Raw genomic sequence first — 11,391 nt, 5'->3', positions numbered from 1 at the left:
CTCCGATGCCCATCTTCTATGCAAAAGCCTTGTCTTATTATTTATATGATGATTCTAGTCATATGTCTAGCTTGCATGTGGTGCCTCAAATTCAACTTTCTCCTGATCAACTTCCTCTACAGGGACGAACTCTTAGATCTAATTTGCTCGTTGCCGGTCCTAAAATCTACTCTGATGCGACTTTCAGATGTAAGAAAGTTCCAGGATTGGCGCAAGGTTCGGTTGCTACGGGAGTAGGAGTCTATCTATCGTTGCCTAAGGATCAATTTGAAGTAAATGTGCAAATTCAAGCTTCATCTCCGGCTACATCTTCTTCACTACAGGCAGAAGCACTTGCACTTTCTTTTGCGGCTCATCTGGCTAATAGGCTCAACATCATTCACCCAACTTTTCTTATGGATTGTCTATCCTTGGCCTCATTAGCTGCATTAGGGTGAAATTGTGGAGGCCAATACCCCATGGAGCATCCAGAAACTTTTGGGTGATTTCTTCAAGCAGGCATCCAATTTGCAATCTCAGTGTTTCATATTTCAAGGGAAATAAATGGAATCACTCTTTAAAAAAAAACTAAATAGAATCACTCATAGTGTAGCTCATCAAGTTCTACGTTCTAATGTTGAACCTGAAATATGTTGCTTTGCTTGAAATATGTTGCTTTGCTTCAGCTCATAGACATATATCTTGTCCTTTACTTTCCCTCCTACCTACATTTCAAGTCCAGGGCTTTGTAATTCATGCTGTAAGAGCTACTGAGCTGAATGAATTTGACGCTTCGTGCGCCTTTTGTTGTTCAAAAAAAAAAAGAATCAGCTTGCATTTCATTTCTGTTTTTTATTTTGTTTTGCAGCAACTGTTATTTTTTGTTAGTTGCAAATACTAACCAATTTGCCACCTATGTTAATAAACTTGCTCAGCACTAAATGCATGGTTGCTTCTTCTTTTTTGTTACTCTGTGAGATACAATACAGAAAAAAAAAAGGAAGCTAGCCGAAATGGTACAAGACATTTGCAAAGGAATCGCACACAAGTTGTGCGCTAGTTCGTGGGGGGCTTTCATGGCATAGGTGGTAAGCTATCTCAAAATCAAAGAACCAGAGACGGGCGCTCCTTTAAGCTACAAACCAGGAAGACAGATGGCAAAGCACTTCAGCATCCTTTTGCTCGCATGTTGCCGTGCAACCTTTCAGCCAATAAAAGGCGAATGCGAGGCTGGATCATCGCCTCGAATTTCCCAGGCATGTGCACGTATTTCCTAACATATTCAAAAATGAAGGAGTGGCCTTTATCTTGCTCATCAGATTCTTCAACTTCATGCTGTAGCCGCTGCCACTGCAGATGAAAGTCGACACTGTTATTTGGACAAGCGTAAAGGCTATAGACAAGCAACAAAAAGGATGACAGACAGCTCAAATCTTAGCTAAACCAGAACAAGTCGTCAACTAGCCGGGCAGATCCAAGCTTTACCTTATGCGGCTTAGAGCAGCAATTGCTTGAAGAGCACTGTGAATCATGTCTTCATTGCGATCAATCTCCTGCTTCACTGCATCACCCGTCGGTTTGTCACCAATAGTTTCCTCAAGGGGTTCAACTAATGAGTCCAAAACTGAAACAGGGTAATAATACTAATATTAGGAAAGGCGTTCACCACATATGAAACATCCCTTTTGAAGGTCCTTCATTATAACAAACCTGCAAGAACAGCATAGGGGCACTTGTCTGCTAGCTTTGAGAGAATCAGATGGCAGGGCATTTTTACATCATAATGATCTGCAATAAGCAGTACGATGCACAACTGATTAGTATGTTCAGTTGAAAATAAACATTCCACAAGATTATCATAATATAGGTGATATACCATCTTAGGGTTTAGAAAGAAACACAAGAGAAATACATTGTAGTTAATAATCTGGAACCATATATCTTGAGAAAACCCAAAAAAATCTAAGCAATAAATGTAAAATTATCTTGTCATAACAATAAAGTTAAGTTTAACATCACTGGTTCTATGCAGTCCAGGCCAAGGAATCATGTGCCTTCACTTGGCCAATTATTTGGCAAGAACCCATGACAGGAATGGCTGGGGGCGGTCATAGCCAAAGAAATTGGCACCGAACTAAGCCAGACGAAAAATACAATGGTCTGCCCATTTCATGGTAGGGCTAATCCAGGCACCAACCAAACACACTCAAAATGCCATGGCGAAATATATAATGTCTTAACTGTACTTACCACCTAAACCAGATAAGAGGAAAGGAACGATGAAGGACGACGGATTCACTTGATCAAGACAACTATCCAGCAATGTGTCCACACATTCAAAGGCAGCTTTCCTAAGTTCAAGCCCATCATCAACGACGTGCTCGAAAGCTGTCCTAACCAATTCTTGCTGCAAAGAAGGAAATCATTACTACCTAGCAGTGAATTGCATGTAGCACCGCCAGATCATAACTTTTTTCGAGAAAACGCAAAGGACCTTTGCATTTCATTTCATGGAAAAGGTAGACCAATCCTCCTAGGAGGTGAGCAGTACAAAGAAAAGCACAAAATCAGTGGACATCCCAGGTTGTGGGCAGAACAACCCGAAGTCCCTGGGCTCCTGCTTCAGCCCAACACCGGGCCTCGTCCTTGATCCTAACCACTAGTGATTCGATGGATGGCGTGGCGTTGTCGAAGACACAGGCGTTCCTGTGCTTCCAGAGCATCCAGGGCACAAGAAGCGCGATGGATTTGAGGGCCTTCCGATGCGCCGGCGGCGCGAGCTCTTTCGCGCCCAGCCACCACTCCGTGACCGTGTGCTCCTGATCGGGGATTTGGACCGGAATAATCAACCAATCAAGGACAATGTGCCAGGTCTGACGTGCAAAGGGGCAGGTCAGCAGCAGGTGCTGGATAGTTTCCACGGCCTGGTCGCAAAGGAGGCATCGAGGGTGATGCTGCAAGCCACGTCGCGCGAGCCTCTCAGCAGTCCAGCAGCGATCCTGGTCGGCGAGCCAATGGAAAATTTTTACCCGTGGAGGCGCCCAACTCTTCCATACCAACTTCCAAGAATGGCACCGCGTGGATCCCTGGAAACTGGCCGCCAGATCATAACTAATGAAAGGAAATAAGCAACCAAACCAGAAAATAATACCTTCACGACAGTCTGGTCGTACAAAAGAGGGAGCAGTTCAGGAACAAGACCTTTGATCAAATTTGGCTTGTTGTGGGCAGCTGTACTCAGCGCCAGGATAGCTGCACGTCTCACATGCTGCAAGTGTAAACAATAAATGTAATTTGTCATCTTCAAATCTTTCTTTAGGAAGATTGGTTAGTAAGGATGTCAATACTATTTCAAGTAAAATTACCATGTCACTATCTTTGATTAACATAAGGAAAGTAGAAATCTCAGAGTACATGATTGCATCTATCTTTCCAGGCCGTTCAACAAATTGAATATTTTATAGCAATGGCAACCGTAGCCCTTGTGTTTGCTGCTGGGCTAGATGTGCATTCCTACAAAATTATACGAAATGCTGCATTAGATCTCATATCATGGAGTAAATGAAACATGGGGTGTAACTTTGTTAATTGTCGACACTTCACACCTTCAGAACAGGGATTAGTTTGTTAGGTTCAATAAGTGCAATTTTGCCTAAACACTCAGCAACCACATCCTGAACTCCTTCGTCCTCACTTTTGCAGTGATTAAAGAGCAACGCCAATATCTTCACAATGTTTGAGTCCTGGAGCTCATCCTGGCCAGTATGATCAACAGACTGCCATGCAATTACCTAACAGGTTTTGCATAAGAGCACAAAATTAAACAGCAGTCTTATGGGAGGTGCCTTTTAGAAACATGAATTCATTAGAAACCTGCCTCTTTCAGTGAATGAAGCAAGAGATACGGATTCTTCTGTTGATTGTCAATCTGATCCAAGATAAATGGCAAATACTTGGATAGATTGCCAACAGCAATGTTTCCGAGAGCGTACGATGCTGCAGATTTTATCTCCTCCGAAGGTGACTGGAATGATTCAATTACAGTGTTCTCAATTTGAACATGGTTGCTGAGGTCCTTCCTTCTTCCAATTTCTCCCAAACATAACAAGGCAATGTGTTGTTTAGCCTGGAAAACAAATTATAAGTAATTACCAAATGACAAAGGGAAGGGCATAATTTACCTTCCGAGTCAAACATAGGTATGCAGTTAACCCATGGCAAATAATAAAGATCTGCAGACACCCATCATAACCAAGCACTAACCCTACCATCAAGTAATTAATATTTGACTAATTACAGTTTAATATTTCAAAAATCATTAGACTATAGAGCACCAATAGCAGCAGACACATAATGATATAAGAACAGCGGAATGCATAGGAAACAAATAGACAGCATCCCAATAAAGCTAACTTGCATGAAGCAAGGCATGTTATGTCAACAATCGCAAGTATGACATACAGATATAAATGTGCAAATCTGGTGAACAAAAGACTTGCATGATCAGGAAAAGCCTTACAGTATCAGTAGAACTGACATCATTTAGAATGCCTTCGAGCATTTCAATAGTCAATGCACACTTCTGATCACCAGCTGCTAAGCATAGCACAGCAACACACTGTGCAATAGAGGATAGTGCCTGCTTGGCAAGGCCACCCAACTGTGACTGTTTGGCAGTGGAAATAAGGGAGCCCAACAAAGTTTCAAAGGTTGTATTTGCAGACTGGACCAGTGCAGTAAAAAACTTCTGCAGCGCCTGTAACAGAAACAATGTCCTCCATCAATTGGGGAATAAAGAAATCAAGTACTTATAATTAATATGAGAATATTATACCTCTAGTGCTCGTCCTTGTAACAAAGCACTCCTGATCAAAATAAGGGCCTGAGGCAAAACTTTATGTCTCACAGCTAAACCAACATTTTGGAAGGAACTTCTGTCGACCATTATTGTGCGACAGAGTTCCAACGCAAGAACAGACATATGCAAGTCGATGTCACTGCCACAATAGATAATCCAACATCAGTCATCATGGTAGGCAGAAACTGGAGAGTTGTTGAAGAAAGCTAAGGAAGAAAAAAAAACCTTATAAGAATAGATAGTTCAGCTATTATAGTCTCATAAGAGGGCAGGCCAATTTGATCCCCATATGTAACAACCAGAGAATCTAGGGTTCCTGTTGTTGCCTGCCTAAGGGCTCTGTTAGCCTGTTGAAGGGGGGAAATAAAATAAAAAACTTAGTCTTCAGTTTTGATGCCCTGTTTAACATATAGGATGTTTCAACTTACAAAATCAAAACAAACAATGCGTATATATTATATATCTACCTTTCGAAGGAAAGTTGTAAGGTCAGAAACGACACGGTCCAGGACACATGAAAGATCAATCCGAAGAGGTGAATTCGCAAGCACCGCAAATGCCTGTAAAGGAATGAACATTTTGAAAATGCAACAGAACCAAAAAAAAGCAGTGAACAGGCATGCAATCACCTAGTACAGTAAAACAGAGAGTAAACATAACAGTCTGAAAACGCCGCCAGTGGGCATTAAGCAAATGATGACAGGGTATACAACTAAACTTGTGGACAAGACCCACACAAATATATTGGTACTCCCTTCGTCCCATAATATAAGAGCTTTTTTGGCATTGTGCCAAAAACGCTCTTATATTATGACACAGAGGGAATATATATTATAGTATATAATTAACGGTATCTTTACACCAATGAACCCGCCGCAAAACCATCTCTATCCCAGCAACCCAGCAAGATGCACTGATCAAAACATTTTCATTTGTTTTTGTCTACCATTGACTAGAATACTGAAATTCAACTCAACATTAACCATAATGTCCCTATTAGTTTTGTTCTGAAGGTGCAGTTGATTGCTTACCTTGACTGCTGTAAGTCGTGTTATTTCATAGCTCATCCTGTCAACAAGTAAGGATAGGCATGACGGTAATTCCCTTTGAAGACCATCACCAAAAGTAGCGATCACAAGGCTCATGCACGATATGGCACACTCATTAACTTCCTGGCAAAACAGAATAGCATGAGAGGGGAAGGGGGGGAAGGGAGGTATGTACGTAGGGGAGGGAGTGGTTAGACCTGATCTTGATTGGCCAAGCGGGCCCATATAGCTTCATAGATTGGACTAATATATGGCCTGCAATTTATGGAACGTGCCTGTGTAACAGCAGAACAAGAGCTTAAATATCACCATAACTGGGAGATTGTAACATCAGCACATGGAGTATAAGGCTGACCTCAAAATTTGGACGGAGAACCCGGACTAGCTCCCCGCACGCCCGTAGAGCATCAGCGGTGACTTTGTAATATATATCTCCAATAGCAGATACTATTGCATCACATAATATCTGGAAATTTTGGTTTGCGTTCAGTAATGACTAATGAGTAACGACCAAAACTGTCGCGAGTGGTTTATCAAAGATAATAGCTACAATACCTGGATGTATGGATGAAACACAGAGGGCGAATGTGGGGCCATAAGAATCCTAGTAAATGCAAGGGCTTCAATCTTCAGGCTGGAGGTATAAGATTTATCCTATAAACAATAGACGGCAAGTTAAAACAGAAGTCCTGCACAAGAAACTACACAGCAAATGAAACTCACTAACATTCAAATACATCTCAATCCAAGGAACAAGGGACCCAAGATGATCAGCAAGACAATCTGGTAATAGAACAACAAGCTCCTTCAATACTGAGAATGCTCCAACCTGAAAATGCCAACAAAACAATATAACATCATAATTACGAGTCCAGACAGATGCTTTGCCAGACAGTTCAAGAACAAACCTTTGTCTTGATTGATCTTTCATATAACTGACTATCGATAGACTTGACAACTTTGGGTACCTCTTGCTTCAGCAACCATCTAGGGCTGCAAAGTATACCAATTGACAATACAGGCTCAGTGCGCATATCTTGTGATCACAATCACCTCCCTCTAACCATAACAAGTCAAAAGCAGATAATGATTTTTGCATCCATGTACGAAGTCGTGCCAAGTTTTAACCAACATAGGCTCACTTAGGCTATTAGTCCAAACAGAGAAACGACTGCATTGTGTACTGCTTCTGATATATCCTATAAATGGCAAGGATGGGTAAAAAAAAGTAACAGATATTTTGCTTACCTAGACTCATCAATGTCACCTTGTCCTTTTGTCACATTACCAGTTTGGCGTAACAACTCGATAAATGTATTGAAAATGTCCATCTAGGATCAAAGAGAAGCTTCGTAAGCTTGATATACAATGACAATTCAAATCCAATTTAGCAATGAAATACCATGCAGTTACCTTTACATTCTCCTCTCTTTCCCTAAAGCGGTTGATTAACTTCGTACAAGCCTGTGAACAATCAAACAAATTACACCAAGTTCCATAGAGGCACTCGATTGAGTGGCTAATTTTCAAAACAGGTAATAAATGGTTGGAATCAGCTCAGAAACATCAATAACAATATGGCCGATATGGAATCATGCGATCATGACAAACAAGATTGTTAAAGTGCAGTAAGCTGGTTTAAACATGCTGTCATAAACATACCTCCTGATACATCTTAAACAACATCTGAGGACAAGATACAATAATTGCAGACAGGCACTTCGCTGATGCCTGACGAACCTTCCAGCTTGCATTCTTGTCATCTTTGTATTCAGACGCACTCTCACTGGGAGAAAATATTAAGGATGTTTCAATTACATCAATAGGAAACACTGCTTCTGTATTATAAGAACATAAGTAACATACTCATCGTCTTCCTCATCCTGAACTTCACCGTGAGCATCCTCCTTCATGCTATCGGTGATATTAGGGTCATAGCTTACATATTCCAAAGCAAGATTCAAAATACCCTCATAATATGGGGAAATATCTCTTGGACATCTGAGCATAATACTCTCGAGGGCCTATAAGATGGAGATAACTTAAAGCCACAGAGAAGCAACGGTAACAGCAATCTAAGGTAAAAACTGAACATAAATTCTCACCTGCAGGCTGCATGCACGGAGCTCTTCATCATTTTCTGATGCACTTGTGCAATAGCTTATGAGCAAAGGAACGGCTTCGGCAAGGTGTGGTCCAAACCGGTATCCAACCGAGCAGCTGTAAGTCAAATAATAAATTATATTATAACATGAGTTGCAGTAATCAAATGAATCTAACCAACCGGATCTGTTTTAGTTCCTTCCATCCTAAAATAAGTTTATCCTTGGGTATATTATCCAACCAGATTCATTCTATACAGATGTTTTATCGCTGTTTGAACTAGCCAACTTGAAGTTGAATAGCTCAGTACAAGCTGTTATGAACCTTTTTTTTTGCGGCAGTTAGAAGGTCAAAGCATATACCTTAGAGCACCAATCATCTGGATATTCGTTCGGGTTATTTCAGACTTCTGCCTTCTTTTTTTCAGCAATTGGACAGCCTCCAAAGTTGCCTTGGCTAATAGATCATCTGACAAACATGGAGCAAGCGATGCTGCAACATGAAGCGAGTTATAGTCACCATAAATAACTATGATTGTTCAACCAATTGCAACCATTAACAATCAAAATAACTGTAAAATACATTCAGCCATACCAATGCACGAAACAGTCTTTTTTCTGACACTTGCTTCAGTGGAGCTCAGCTGGGATAAAAGTGCAGTGAGCATATACGCATGATCTTTCGTGATCACGTTGCCAGATCTATCAAACACATCACCTAATATATCAAGACATTCGTATTCAATTTCAGCACTCTTTTCCTGTCAAAAAGAAGAAGAAATGTATCAAGACAATCATAAGTCGTGCCAGTGAGGCACTACAGTCCTGCAGGTGTGCTAACTTCCTAGGAGTAATCAGCAAAGGCTGTGGTGCAGAGGTTCCAGTTAAGAGATAACATACAAAAAGTTAATAGATCATCAAGTGACAACAGACCATGAAAGCACTATTTACATTTTTACTGGAGCTTCGTACTAATAATAACAGGATGTGGACCGGATGTAATTAGAATAGCTTCAACTCATTGATACTACTGAAGTACTTGGCATGCAAGTCAACAAAGCCTAATCATAGATTAAAGTAAAATGCTGGAATAGAAAGAATAGTAGCGGAACTAACCTTTAAAGTCAGAAATGAAGGGATCCAAGAGGTGACAAAAGGTGAAATCTCAATTAATTCTTCGTTGGATCCAATTAACGTCACTGTTCCATTAATAGAATCCAGTAGATATAAATGCTCAACACCATTAATCCCCATGATAATATGCTCAACCCCATCGGAGACACCGTACATTGTCAAAAACTCCCCCCAGCCACTCCTTGACGTGTCCCACTCAATACAATTAAGGCTTTCCACAATATCAATGTGACAGGCAAATATAGAAGGAACATGAATCCTAAAGACAGGAGTCCAGGTATCTGACAAATACGACCATATTCGAATGTCGAAACCATCAACATGGACATACAGGAAATCAGAATAATTCGATCGGCATATCTGTTGAAAACGCCATTCATATGACCCATTTGGAAGAGGGATGACAGATGCAGAACAATCCTCCATTCTGACTTTCACTAAGAATCCATCAATAGAGAGCATATATATAAAGCGGTTAACACACAGCGCAGTCTTACAGAAGGGCCCTTCCCCAAGAGAAATACCAACATCAACGGTGTTTCTATACTCTATCCAAGTACTAGACTCGAGAACACATAACTGAATATGCAGAAGATTAGCCATGGCAATGATAACCACGCGGACTACGCTATCACCATTGAAGAGGTAAAAATCACCACAATGATGGCCATGAATATTCCGGAAAGGTGGGGCTAGTGGAAATGTGCGGAAACTCTTCATAAATGGATTGGAGATGGCGATCGAGTCTTCCAGTTTTAGAAGAACAGAGCCACCACGAATGTCTTGCGCATTTCTAAGACCACCCGAAAATGAAGTCAATAGGTACTTGCCAACATATGCAAACTCAGGGGGCAGTGGCAGCGGTATGAATTCTATATCATCCCCACCATCAAACTCACCAAAAAACCCGACGAACTGGCTAATTTGTTTTTTGCGGAAAGGGTTGAGGAAACCAGGATCTGAGATGATTTTATACCAATCCTTACACACGAGCGAAGCATGCAGAAGGGTTGTTGGATCCTGGATATGGAGCAAGATATCAAACAACAAATACTTGATGCTGAAGGCCTGGTGGGGTTCCTGCGAGGCCTGCCCTGATCGCAGCCGTTTTGGTGACGTCTCTGTCTCAGATATGTCTAGTAGGAACAAGAAATTACAGATGTTACTTCCAGTTTGTGGTTATCACAGCCATACAACAATCAGACAATGCGTACACCAATTCAATTAATACCAAACTACCAACAATCAGACAATGCATACAGCAATCGTGACATCTCTGTCTCAGTCAAACCAACAATCAGACAATGCATACATCTCTGTCTCAGGTATGCTAGAAACAATAAATTGCAAATGCCACTTCCGATTCGTGGTTATCACACCCATACAATAATCAGACAAGGCATACACCAATTCAACTACAGACTACCAGTGAGAAAATTACCAGCGGTGGAGAGGCGCCGCAGGGGAAGCATGCCGCGGCGGTCAGCGGAGGCGGAAACACGGAGGCCTCGCCCCGGGACGGATGGCTCCGGGGCGGCGGAATAACGGGGCCGGGGCGGCGGAATAACGGGGCCGGGGCGCAGCGGAGGAGGCCGTCGTCGTCGGCTGCTCTGCTCGTCGCCGCCGCGGGGGAAGGCCGGGGCCCGCAGGAGGCTGCCGCCGGGATGATGGGGAGGTGAGGGGGAGTGGGTGTGGAAGGGTCGGGAGGTTTCTGGAGACGGTGGGGAAGGGGTTTGCTCCGGGCGTACGAAATTACGCAGGCTTGCTAATTTCGACCAGTTTTTCTTTACATTTTTTTTTTGAGAGCAAGTTTTTTTTTACATTCGGGAGGATCCATGGAACCGAAATATCATCTCACCAGCTCAAAAACAAAAACATCTCACCACGGCGTCCGCCTGGCAGGCCTGGCCCAGATAGTATTTCCGTAGCGGTTCCTCAGGCCCATAGAATTCAGAGAAAAAGAAGAGGGCCCAAGATGTAACGGGACACTGTAAGGCAAAGCCCACCGCGCTGCTGCCTGGATAGGGAGGCTTGAATTGATCGCTAGTCGTGCGTACGAATTTCGTGTTTTTCAGGACACTAGTAACCTGTATGTACTTCCCCTAAAAAAATTAAACATGTACATTAATTGCATGTAAATATTAGGTAGGATATTATTTCCGGATTAATTGTGTGATTGGCGCTAACGTTCATATTTTGTAGATATTAATTGCAGCACTCACCATCAGAGCAGTCCAAATCGTTGGATTGACCTGATTTGATGGTCGAG

The 11,391-nt window shown here is 42.0% G+C and overlaps 1 pseudogene; it reads right to left on the bottom strand.

Moving 5' to 3' along the window:
• Positions 1–912: 912 nt before the first annotated feature.
• LOC123105198 (cullin-associated NEDD8-dissociated protein 1-like) lies at positions 913–10,893 on the bottom strand (annotated as a pseudogene).
• Positions 10,894–11,391: the final 498 nt, after the last annotated feature.

This window comes from Triticum aestivum, chromosome 5A (assembly GCF_018294505.1).
Source record: "Triticum aestivum cultivar Chinese Spring chromosome 5A, IWGSC CS RefSeq v2.1, whole genome shotgun sequence".
Taxonomy (NCBI): domain Eukaryota; kingdom Viridiplantae; phylum Streptophyta; class Magnoliopsida; order Poales; family Poaceae; genus Triticum; species Triticum aestivum.
The sequence above is the reverse complement of the archived record's forward strand: the minus strand, read 5'-3'. Positions and strand labels throughout refer to the sequence as shown.